Genomic DNA, 10354 nt, shown 5'->3' on the forward strand with positions numbered 1-10354 from the left:
AGCACTTATTCGCGGGGCGCGAAGTTGTACTGGGAAGCCGCGAACTCACGCGAACAGTGCGAGCAGTGCGAGCAAAATCCGCTGCTCGCGGATTTGCAGATTTTGCGGGAGATTCGCGAATCTCGCGGATTGCGGATTTCCCAAAAATCCGCAAAATCCGCGAGCGGAACGGATTTTCCGCCCATACCTAACCTGTACCTTCCGTTTTTTTCTGAACTGCGGAAGGGTTAGAGCAGTTCTAGTACTGATGATATTCCAGATCCTGGGTGCACAGATTGAAAAGGCCTGCTTTATGATTTTTTCCTTTTTGCATTTGGTCTCTATTATGGTGATGTTCACGCTTTTTGTGTGCTGGTGCCCACCAGAGGTGATTAGTTTCTGGGCGAGTCATGTGAGGCAGCTTCTTGACGAGGATGCAGGTTTCAGGGTGGGGGGAAAACGAAATTCCTTCAGCATTGGGGATGCTGTGATCTATCTATTTCAGGCCCTGGATTACGCTCACTGCAGGTAATAGAATGCCTTTGAGAGATGGTAATGCAATATCAGAAAGGTCATCGTGGGAGAAATTCAGGGCTGGGCTGTAGTCCAGGATTCGGTTCTGGAAAGAAGGGTTTAGTTTTTTCCAAGAGGGAGAGCTAGTACCAGGCTATCATAGTGGTGTTTTTTAAAGGGGAGTTCTGTGTAGAGAGTGAATTTGCTGTCCGCTGAACAGGTGAAGCCGTCTAGGTTCATGTTGGATAGTAGCCCAGCCTGACTATATCCTTGTTTAGTGCTTTTGCTGTAAAAGAGGAATGTCCAATGTTGTATTTTAGGCAGGATCTTAATATTCAGTCCTGGATTTTCTCAAGGCAAATTCGAGTTGCTGAAGATCATAAGTTGAGGTTTTGGGGTTCAGTTCAGTGTTGCCAATAAACTGTTGGATTTTGAAGTTGTTCTCTAAGCATTGATCAAAGGGTTCCACGTAGAGGTTAAAGATGATACAGGAAAGAATGAATCACTACCTTCAGAGGAGATGGGGCGTTTCTGGATCTTTATGGTCCTATCTATACAACCTGATGGAGCTGATAAGGCAGGCGATAAATCGCTGCAGTGTCAGAGAAACCATGTGTGTTTCCAGGGAATGGGCCGGTGCCTGATGGTCACCTGTGTCAAAGGCTGAAATTATTCAGTCCCCGCTAGATTGCTCTCAGCAAAGAAAAAAGAAAATCTTTGCAAAAAAGCTCCTGTTTAACAGCCATTGGTAGGAGAGCACATCTCAATCCAAACCCTCTGGTCAAAATGTTTTTGGCTGGAGAGCCATTGTCCTCAATCCAAAGCCTCTGTTGAAAAGCCATTGATTGGAGATCTGATGTCATCAATCCAAAGCCTCTATTCAAAAGCTATTGGTAGGAGAGCGGATGTCCTCAAAACAAGCCCTCTGTTCAAAAGCCACTGGCAGGAGAGCTGATGTCCTCAATCCAAAGTGTCTGATCAAAATCCATTGGTAGCAAAGCCAATGTCCTCAATCCAAAACCTCTGTTAAAAAGCCTCTGGTAGGAGAGCTGATGTGCTCAATCCAAAGCTTCTCTTCAAAAGTCACTGATAGAGAATATGTCATCAATCCACAAAGTGAACATGTGGAACTTCCTACAACATGCCACCAAAACTGAGAATGCATTCTCTTTTATGAAACAAGTTTGACGTTGATGACACTGGATTCAACCGCAACAGCTAAAACCTATTGCTGCTTTATCTACAGCCTCAGTCACACACCCTTGTATTGGCACTGTACAGACTCATCAATAATAGAGAACAAACAGCTTTTAAAGAATGCTGATAGACTACCTAGTAACCCTGAAATATACAATTTGGTGTTAACTTCTCGCCAGTGAAAAATAATGTACTTGCCTTTGGTTCATTTGAGATTGGATTTTGGCACCTACAAGACTTTTGAGTTAGCGCTTCAAAGAAACATCAACGTTTCCATGTCCAAGTTCACCAATTCTGTAGATGTATACATCAGTACTCGTCTGCAAACCCAATTTAGACTTTCTAGACTACGTCCCTTGATAAACACATACCTTTGATTCAGATATTGCAGATAAAATGTACAGATATAAAAATCCCTCCTCAAAGGCTACCCCTTATGATGCTGTGATGAATACATCCTTTTATACATGACCTGTCTGTAATGCACGTTGGGTAAGTAGATCCTTTAGTTTACCTTGTTCGTCTACTTTAGTAACAGCCGTTATTTTTGTGCCATTTGCCCTGGTTAGCATTTTAAACAATGGTGCACAGGAATCTCCTTCAATTCACACACATGACTTGGTCTAATGTACAGGTGTAATAGGTACCACCATAAAACTTTCCGTCAGTGATGCGACCTGTGTCCTGGGACCACTAGACTTGTTTCAAATAACAGTAAGTGCTGCATGACCCCCCTCAAACTTTTAGAACAATACAAACTATACCCATTGAAGCAGCAGTGTTGCTCATATAGGATATGCAGATCCCTCCTCTGATTAACACATTGGAATATGATACATGAGCTTTTCCTGCAGCCACCCTTCCATTTGGTTAACATTTTATAAAAAAATATTTGAGCCATGTTTCAGTTTCTTCAATCAGTGGTTTAATTTTCTTATATGGCTTAATAAAAAAGATTAGATGACATTTTATGGAGAGATGACATTCAAATAATTTGACTTTGAAAATGAACCTCTGACAAAAAATAGTAAGGAATAATGAATCCTCCATCTTCCTGCAGGTTGCAGGTCTAAGTTCTATATATTTTGCCTGAGCCATAACGTTACATTTGAGTATCAATAGAAAAACAGTAGCTTTGTTCATCATTTCTCATCAGACATTACCACCATATAAATAAAAAACAATATTGTGCAAAAATAAGGACTTGCAGGTGCCATTGGGGATATGGTGACAAGTCACCTGAGAAAGAGTGTGCACTTAGAGGACATAAAGAGTGCAACACTGTTGGTTGGTGGACTGTCATAAGATTGGAGCACACAATGTACAATTTGGAGGACGCAGCAGGGGTTGAAGTCCTAATGCTTTATATATGGTGGCGGGGAAGGAGTACATACATAAACAAAAATAAAGATTTTGCAACAATTTATACCCATTTACCTGCCTGATATGATGGTCCATATTATTCCATTATTAGCACAGAAATGTGTTTGTCTGTCTAGTAGGCGTTGTTAGATTTTCCATGCCCCGGAGAACAGCTAACAAGTGTCACAGGTTTCCAGGGTTTAAAGGCCTCTCCCACTTCTCAGTGAATATTAAATACTTGAGTCATAGATATGCACACTTGCAGACCTCACAGCACGAGAAGGTAGAAAGGGTAGATGCCATACAAGCACATTAGGGAATGGAGATATTGGGTGGTCCTTACACCAAAGCTGAAAATAAATCAGTCCCGAAAGCTTTTATGTCCTTTCTCTTTGGAGTGCGAGGAACAATCGATTTCAGGCCACAACTGACCTGCAACAATCATGGATGAATTTGCTTCTAGGGCTCAGCAGGTCCACTGCCTCATAATTAATACAATCAGTTCTCCTGACTCAAAGTTCCTCACTATTAGCTGTTCCGAACAGGCAGAAAATGCCAGCAGATTTTTCTCTGGAATCGGGCAAAAAGCAGCGGCAAAGGACCTGGTATTCCCTGTTCTGTGTAGTTAGTCCTCATTCCAAGGACAAATCTTGTAATAGCGGATTTTGTTGCGGCAATACCAGTCTGAATCAGAGATTCCAGCCCCCAGTGACCCCACACTAAAACCCAGCAATCTCCCAATAAGGTCCTGATTTAAGGTGTTAGGGCAAAACATATCCTTCCTCGAAAACATTGATTGTCCACAGCAGGTAATGAAGGCTTTCAAAGCACAGTCTCATTCTACCAATGTGCAATTTGAGCAAAGTCGAACGTTTCATTGGATTTAAGAGGCACAAAAGGTAAATTGTCAGAATGTGGGCTAAAAGGGGCATATGCCCTTCCGGAGAATAAGGCGCTGGAGTTTAATGCTATCATTAGTGTCGGGCATTCTATGGACCAGCTAGTCCTTTCTCGCAAAGTGTTTTGTAAAAGCTTCCAAGCAAGGCACACCCTGGGTTTTGAGGATGCAGCTTGCCTCTTTCATATAGTGAATGACACTGGGTTCAGGGCAAAAAGTCTTACCATTCTACATGGTGGGTAAAAGTAGGCAACAGGACACCTCCACTTTCTGCAGAATTTTGGGATAAGGAATAAAAAGTTATCATTTCCTTTCTCCAGACTTTTGGTTGAGTTTCACCGAATTATCCTGTTTTCAGACAGTAGATGTAATAACTGTGAGCCTGCACAACACCTGCGCTATTGCATCAACGTGTAGAACAATGTATCAGCATGTCTACACAGGTCCATCACGAAGGATAGGAGTCTTTCAATCGAAAAAGCATGGTGATTGTATCCTGTCCCCAGCAACACAGTTCTCTGAACTCTGGACTTGTGTAACCAGTAGCTTCATGTGTGTGCGGCTCTCGGGCAGCTGCTAATGCCTGCTGCTGCTTCCTACATAGGTATCTGGAGGTACATATATCTGCCTGTGCTAATGTATGGGCTTGTTTTCTTTGTTTCTTGGCCTAATACTTTTGAGCATGTACTGAGAGCCCGCATTTTAGGCAGCCTGCATGTTTTGCAGAGTCTGTTTTTGTGCATATATCTACTATTGATTTAACTGCCGTCCTAAACAATAATGTCTATTTGTGCCAATTTCCATGTATTTCCTGGCCTTTGTGCTTCTCTACACCTCTGTATATTTAACTACCTTGGATTGGCTGTTTGTGTAATGTTTGCAAGGCATGCTTGTCTAAGTGCAGATCCCTCCATGACCTGACCCCTGGACAGTTTCCCCTCTGTTGCTAGAGGGATATCTTGCTTAAAGTTCGTGAATTGTGTTTGCAGAAATGATCCTAAAGGGATCTTCTAAGGTGCAAAGTTATCTGCCTGACAGGGGGATCTGGTAGTCATGTATGAATCAATATTGCAAACCTATGTCTTTTTGTCTGACTCTAGAATGTCTAAAAATCCAAATGAGTGATCTCCAGTATTTTCCGTCCCAGTGGGAGCAGATATACAAATACTTGTGTACCTTAGGCCTTATAACATCCCCCTCTTCACAGGATTTAGAACGTGATTAATCAAGTAACCAATGTCTCATCTTCTGTGCTTCCCTGTTTTTACCGGACACACAATTTCCCGTGGGGCACATGAAAATATTTGATGATGCAGAGGAGTAATGATCCTGAGGACTGTAGCAAACCTTGAAGTATTAGATTATTTCACAGGATTCCATTAAGAACAATCTAAGGGGTGTAACGCAGGCCCCTGCGGCCGAGCCCCCAACATCCTTCTGGAGGGCCCCATTTAGCTCAAGGCCAAGGAATATCAGTGAGATAGGGGAAACTGAGGGCCCCATCATTTTACAGTACACCACTGAACAATCTGCATAAACAATGTCATTAGTTTGGTCAACATACTGGAAAAAAAGTTTTAGGATGCATTGTTTGGCCCTATGTTTTTCAAAAGAGTCTACTTGAGAGGATCCCTTCAACCCACAGCCATGGAAGGACTTGCTTTCTCCTTTACTCATTTCTCCAAGACAAGGAGGCTGTAAGCCACCCGCCGATTGTGAGCAGAATCCAATGAAGCTGCGGTAGACTCCTTAGCACTATCTCTAGACAGTCTATCCACATGCACCATTACCCTTTCCAGGTGTGGCACTGCCATCCCCACATTTCCTGATAGCCTTTACTTTCTTAGAGCCTCCAAGTCTAACAACTGCTCAAAAAACATCTCCCCCAGCATGCTGCCACATTGAGTCCAATTTTAACAGGTTTATTGGTTGCTCAGGAAGTGCGTGTGCAAAGTCCTTATGTTGTTTCTCGAATCCTCTTTGGCTCTGTCATTAGATAAAATGTTGCAAGGAAGGAAGCATTACTAGGCCAGGCTGCAGTGCATGTTCAGAATATTCATTGTCCTGTTCAAAGTGCTTTCAATGCATATCATTGGCTTCACATTTCAAGCAGACTCTCTTCTGATTGGCTCTGTTCTCCTAAAAAAGAATACTGTACGGGGTACGGATCATGCCTTAATATGGCCCTGGTTCACAAAAGCAAGGCCAGTTTTGCAGTTGTACAGATTGATCACTTTAACATCAAACAATACTCCATGATCCAGCACCGGCCCCACCTAACATTAATATACTTGTATACCCACGTCAGTAAAAAAAAGGGTGGTCCTGAGGTCCTCGGAAGAGAAGAAACGGAAACATAAGTGAGTACTTACTGAACGATCAGTACAAAACTGCATTCCCTGAAAATGTACTGCTCAACTCCAAATATCCCATTGTTTTTGTCTTAAGAGAAGTACCCACTGTACGCAAAGAAGGCGGAAAGAGTTTTTGAGGCTGCTCCTTTCCCGTTGCTCTTCTCAGTATAAGTTCACAAGATCACTTCCTACTCCTTTTATCGGTTAGAGCATCTTTAAGTATGGAAGGTGCTTCGTAGCAGCGTAGGCACAGGTCCAAACATTATCATACACTTGATATTCAACATTTGCTTGTGTTATCCATTGCTCTAATTTTGCATCAGGACAGATTAAGAGCATCCTGAATATTACTCAAATTCAGATGACAACATTACAATTATTTAAATCCAGATGTCATTTGGTCAAGCTCGCTTGCATGTCTTTTCTGTGCCACCCAATGAAGACACCTAGAACTTTTCTTGCTCCCCCCCAATGAAGACACCTAGAACTTTTCTTGCTCCCCTGACTAAAACATGGCCTTTGCTTATCAATAGTTGACAGAGCTACCCGTACCAGGAACATTCAAACAATTCAGCAATGAAGGTATTTGTTTTGTAAAATAGCCAACAGATACAAATGACACTGAGAAATCACACATTATTGATTGTGAAACTGGTCAATAATAATCATTATTGCTCCTTACTACTCTATAATGAGAGGAGTAAACAGCAGTACCAATAATGGGGGTAATTAAAATTGTAATTGATTCGCAATGTGGTGAATATTCCATTTCAGAAACAAGGATAGTTAACAACCCCTTTAGGCGAATATTTTAGCCGTACATCTTTAAAAGTGCATTTCTGAACATTTTCTGTATATCGTTATTGCAAACTTAGGCCCTGAAATCGGAGGTTGCACCCCTAAAAAACTATATTCAGATGGGATACTTCTAACTGCTGGTTCCTCACCTTTTGAATCCCCACTGGCGCGAGATTGGATTCGGAACTTTTCAAAACAACGACTTCCACGCACTGTCGATAGATGGTGCAATTGGCTCTGCAATGACCTTGAGCTAACCCAGGAAGTGGTGGCAAGGATCTATATAAAGATGCCACCCCTGCAAGAGACTCTCTTTTCACGCCCTTCAATGTGGATCTGGAGCTTTGACTGTCAGAGTTTACTTATTCCCCAAAGCATATTTTCTAGACACTGTGCTATTGAAACGTGTTCTCTGAAGACTACAGACCATACTGGGATTGCAGGAAGCGGATATCAGCCAGGGATCCACACGATGCCTGCCTATAGTGTTTAGGGCCTAGCTACAAATCCATGGCTTGCTATAAATGCTCACTGATGCACCTGAAGGGAGTGGGAGTCAGAGCTGTACATCACAGAACACAAGAAGCAGGGCTGTTCAGGTAGCCAACCTGTTCCGGGTTCAAGTCTGAAGAAGTACAAGAGACTCCTTTCTGTCTCTGGAGAAAAGACATTTGGACTTCTGCCGGTGGGGCTCTCAGGGGTGCCGACTGACCCCCATTGGACCTCTGTCCAGTCCTCTATTGGAGCCAGCCCATATTTCCACTCCTGCAACAGAGGCCTTGGAGTTCCAACTGGTCCAACGCCAGCCACACCTGTAGGGGCTCATTAACCTATATCCGACCCCAACATTTATCTCGGAGTCAACATTAGCCCACCCCAGGCCTATATCTCATGATGTGATCACAAAGGTGCCGCCTCCAACATTGGGCGGACTCCAGCCTCTTTCCCGATCCGGTACTATCGTAGGCTGGAGGATTTGTTTGGATTAGATTTAGATGCCATAGGAGATGCGGACAATAAGACAGATAAATTATTCCCCCCTCATTATAAATATGTTGGCATCTACATGGACATACAGAATGCCCGCTGCTTAGATACGTCCCATGAGACAGATTTGGACTTACCACCAGTGCCACTCAGCTAGGAGAGTACCACCTCAGCAATAGCAATCTGCATAGCATTAGACGTTTTGGGTATACCGTTCCCTATCATAGACACCAGGACAACTCTACTAACAACAATATTGCAGTCTGGAACCGATGCTTCATAGCCCTTGCTGCTTCTTAACGAGACTTAGACAGAGATGCTGACAGCAACAGGACTACATTTTGTCTCCCAGCAACCTGTTCGGCGGCTAGGCACCATCGACCTGACCCAGGGGTCCCAGCTTTCCTAACCCATCACCTGACTCCCAAGACCTTGGTGGTTCAGGCTTTCACCAGCAAGGTACATTTCAATTCTTTCCATACTGCGCTTCTGGGCAGACTCAAAGCACATTGATGGAAGAGTCATCCAGCACTGGGACACTACATGCATGTCTTATTCAATAGGGGCAGTGAGCTCTTTTGGGCCGCCCCTGATTAAGCCAGGAATGCATTTTTCAATACATTCCAATACGACAACACAGCTATACATGTTCTGAAGGCCAGCCTGGAAACGACGGACTGTTAGGGTCAAGCATCAAGACTGGATGCATGGTACTGTTTTTTTCCAGTGACATGCAGGCATCCTTAATAGATATATGAAGGTTTAAGGCTTTTTAGTGAAAACGCTGATTCTGTGCTGGAACACCTAAAGGACAGCTTTGCAAATGCTACCAGAAATTCAGAGTTTTCTTCCAGGTCTTCTCTATCTACAGAGGCAGCATTTATGACCCATACAACAGCCAGCACAGCCCATTATTGGCTCAGGTGGGTGTGGTGGCTACAGAGGCCGAGGGCAGCATGCCCTCTTCCTGATCTTGATCCTCCCCACCCCCCTCTGCCACAGCTTTGGCCCAGCTGCCCTGATCTGCCTTATAACGTGAGACCAGTAAGGTGCTGATTTTTTTTTTTTTGTCTGGCTTGTATGCTATCACTTTAGTGCAGAGGGTGCTACAGATTGCTCAGCAAGGTTATGCCCTTCCCATCCACTCAACTTATGTTCCACCTATTTCTGTCCAGACTTCAATGGAGAAGGGCATGGGATGTTACACTTGATATTGTGTGGTGCCCATATAGTAAGGAAGACTCGAAACAATATTAGACCTTCAACTGTATTGACCGATGCCCAGATTCTTTCTGCACTGGATAAAGGGGACTGGTTGGTGTCCTGGGACTTGCATGAAATGCACTTTCCTTTACTCCTCTAGCAGCCCCACAGATGCTTCCTTCGGTTCATGGTGGTGTGGTAGCACTTTCAACTCACTAGCCTGTCCTTCAACCTCACGTCTGCCCACTAGCTGTTCACAAAGGTGGACGCAATGTTGCAACCCATATATGCAGGTCGGGAATGCATATTTTCTTGTCCTGAATAACTGGCTGCTGAAAGTGGGCACACTGCAGTCCAGCATGGATCTCTAGCAAACAGCAGTCACACTTTTCTCATCATCAGGGTTTTCGATTAATATGCTGAAGACCCACCTGCCACCTACACAGAGGATCTCTTTTCTCATGGGTTATCCTGGACATAGTGGCATGCATTACTCTAACGAGTCTGTGACATTTAGGTTATGATCACAATGGGTCAAGTTCACTCCTGGGTTCTAAAGTGTACAGTTGACCTCATGTATCCTGCTGGTCCCTCAGGCCTGGTGGCAAAGCAAGCCCTTTAGTAGAATCAACACTGGAGCTGCCTGCCAGAATACATCACAGGTTGCCACCCATGGCCTCCAGTGCTGGCGATCTGACACTAACCTAGCCCACAACAAACCTTTCTCACTATGCCATTGAGAGCTCAAACTAGTGACGTATGCATCAAGATTGGGGTGGTCATCTAGCAGAGGAAGGGGAGGGGCACGACAGGGACGTTTGATCACTGGGGTAGAAGAGACAGCACATCAATCTGCTGTTGCTTTGTGCCATTCGGTTGACTTAAATGCCTATCTTCCATCAAATGAAAGCCAGTTCAGCTCCTGAGGGACAACACAACTGCCATGTGGTGCTGCAACAAGCTGGGTTCTGTGAAGTTGCGGCTTCTACGCCTAGCTCTGGAAGTGGTTATACTCTCATGGGATCACTCAGAAAGTCAACTATTTGGCAGGTTGGATGGATGT

General features: G+C 43.9%; 1 long non-coding RNA gene across 1 annotated transcript; it reads right to left on the reverse strand.

The window, feature by feature from the left end:
- Positions 1-2591: 2591 nt before the first annotated feature.
- On the reverse strand, positions 2592-9989 carry LOC147677824 (uncharacterized). Its single transcript, XR_015302455.1, has 2 exons — positions 6785-9989; positions 2592-6749 (listed from the first exon to the last, which is right to left on the reverse strand). It is a non-coding gene; the product is annotated as an uncharacterized LOC147677824 (long non-coding RNA).
- Between the last annotated feature and the right edge of the window lie 365 nt (positions 9990-10354).

The sequence above is a fragment of the Lissotriton vulgaris genome, chromosome 12 (assembly GCF_964263255.1).
Source record: "Lissotriton vulgaris chromosome 12, aLisVul1.2, whole genome shotgun sequence".
In the NCBI taxonomy this organism is placed as follows: domain Eukaryota; kingdom Metazoa; phylum Chordata; class Amphibia; order Caudata; family Salamandridae; genus Lissotriton; species Lissotriton vulgaris.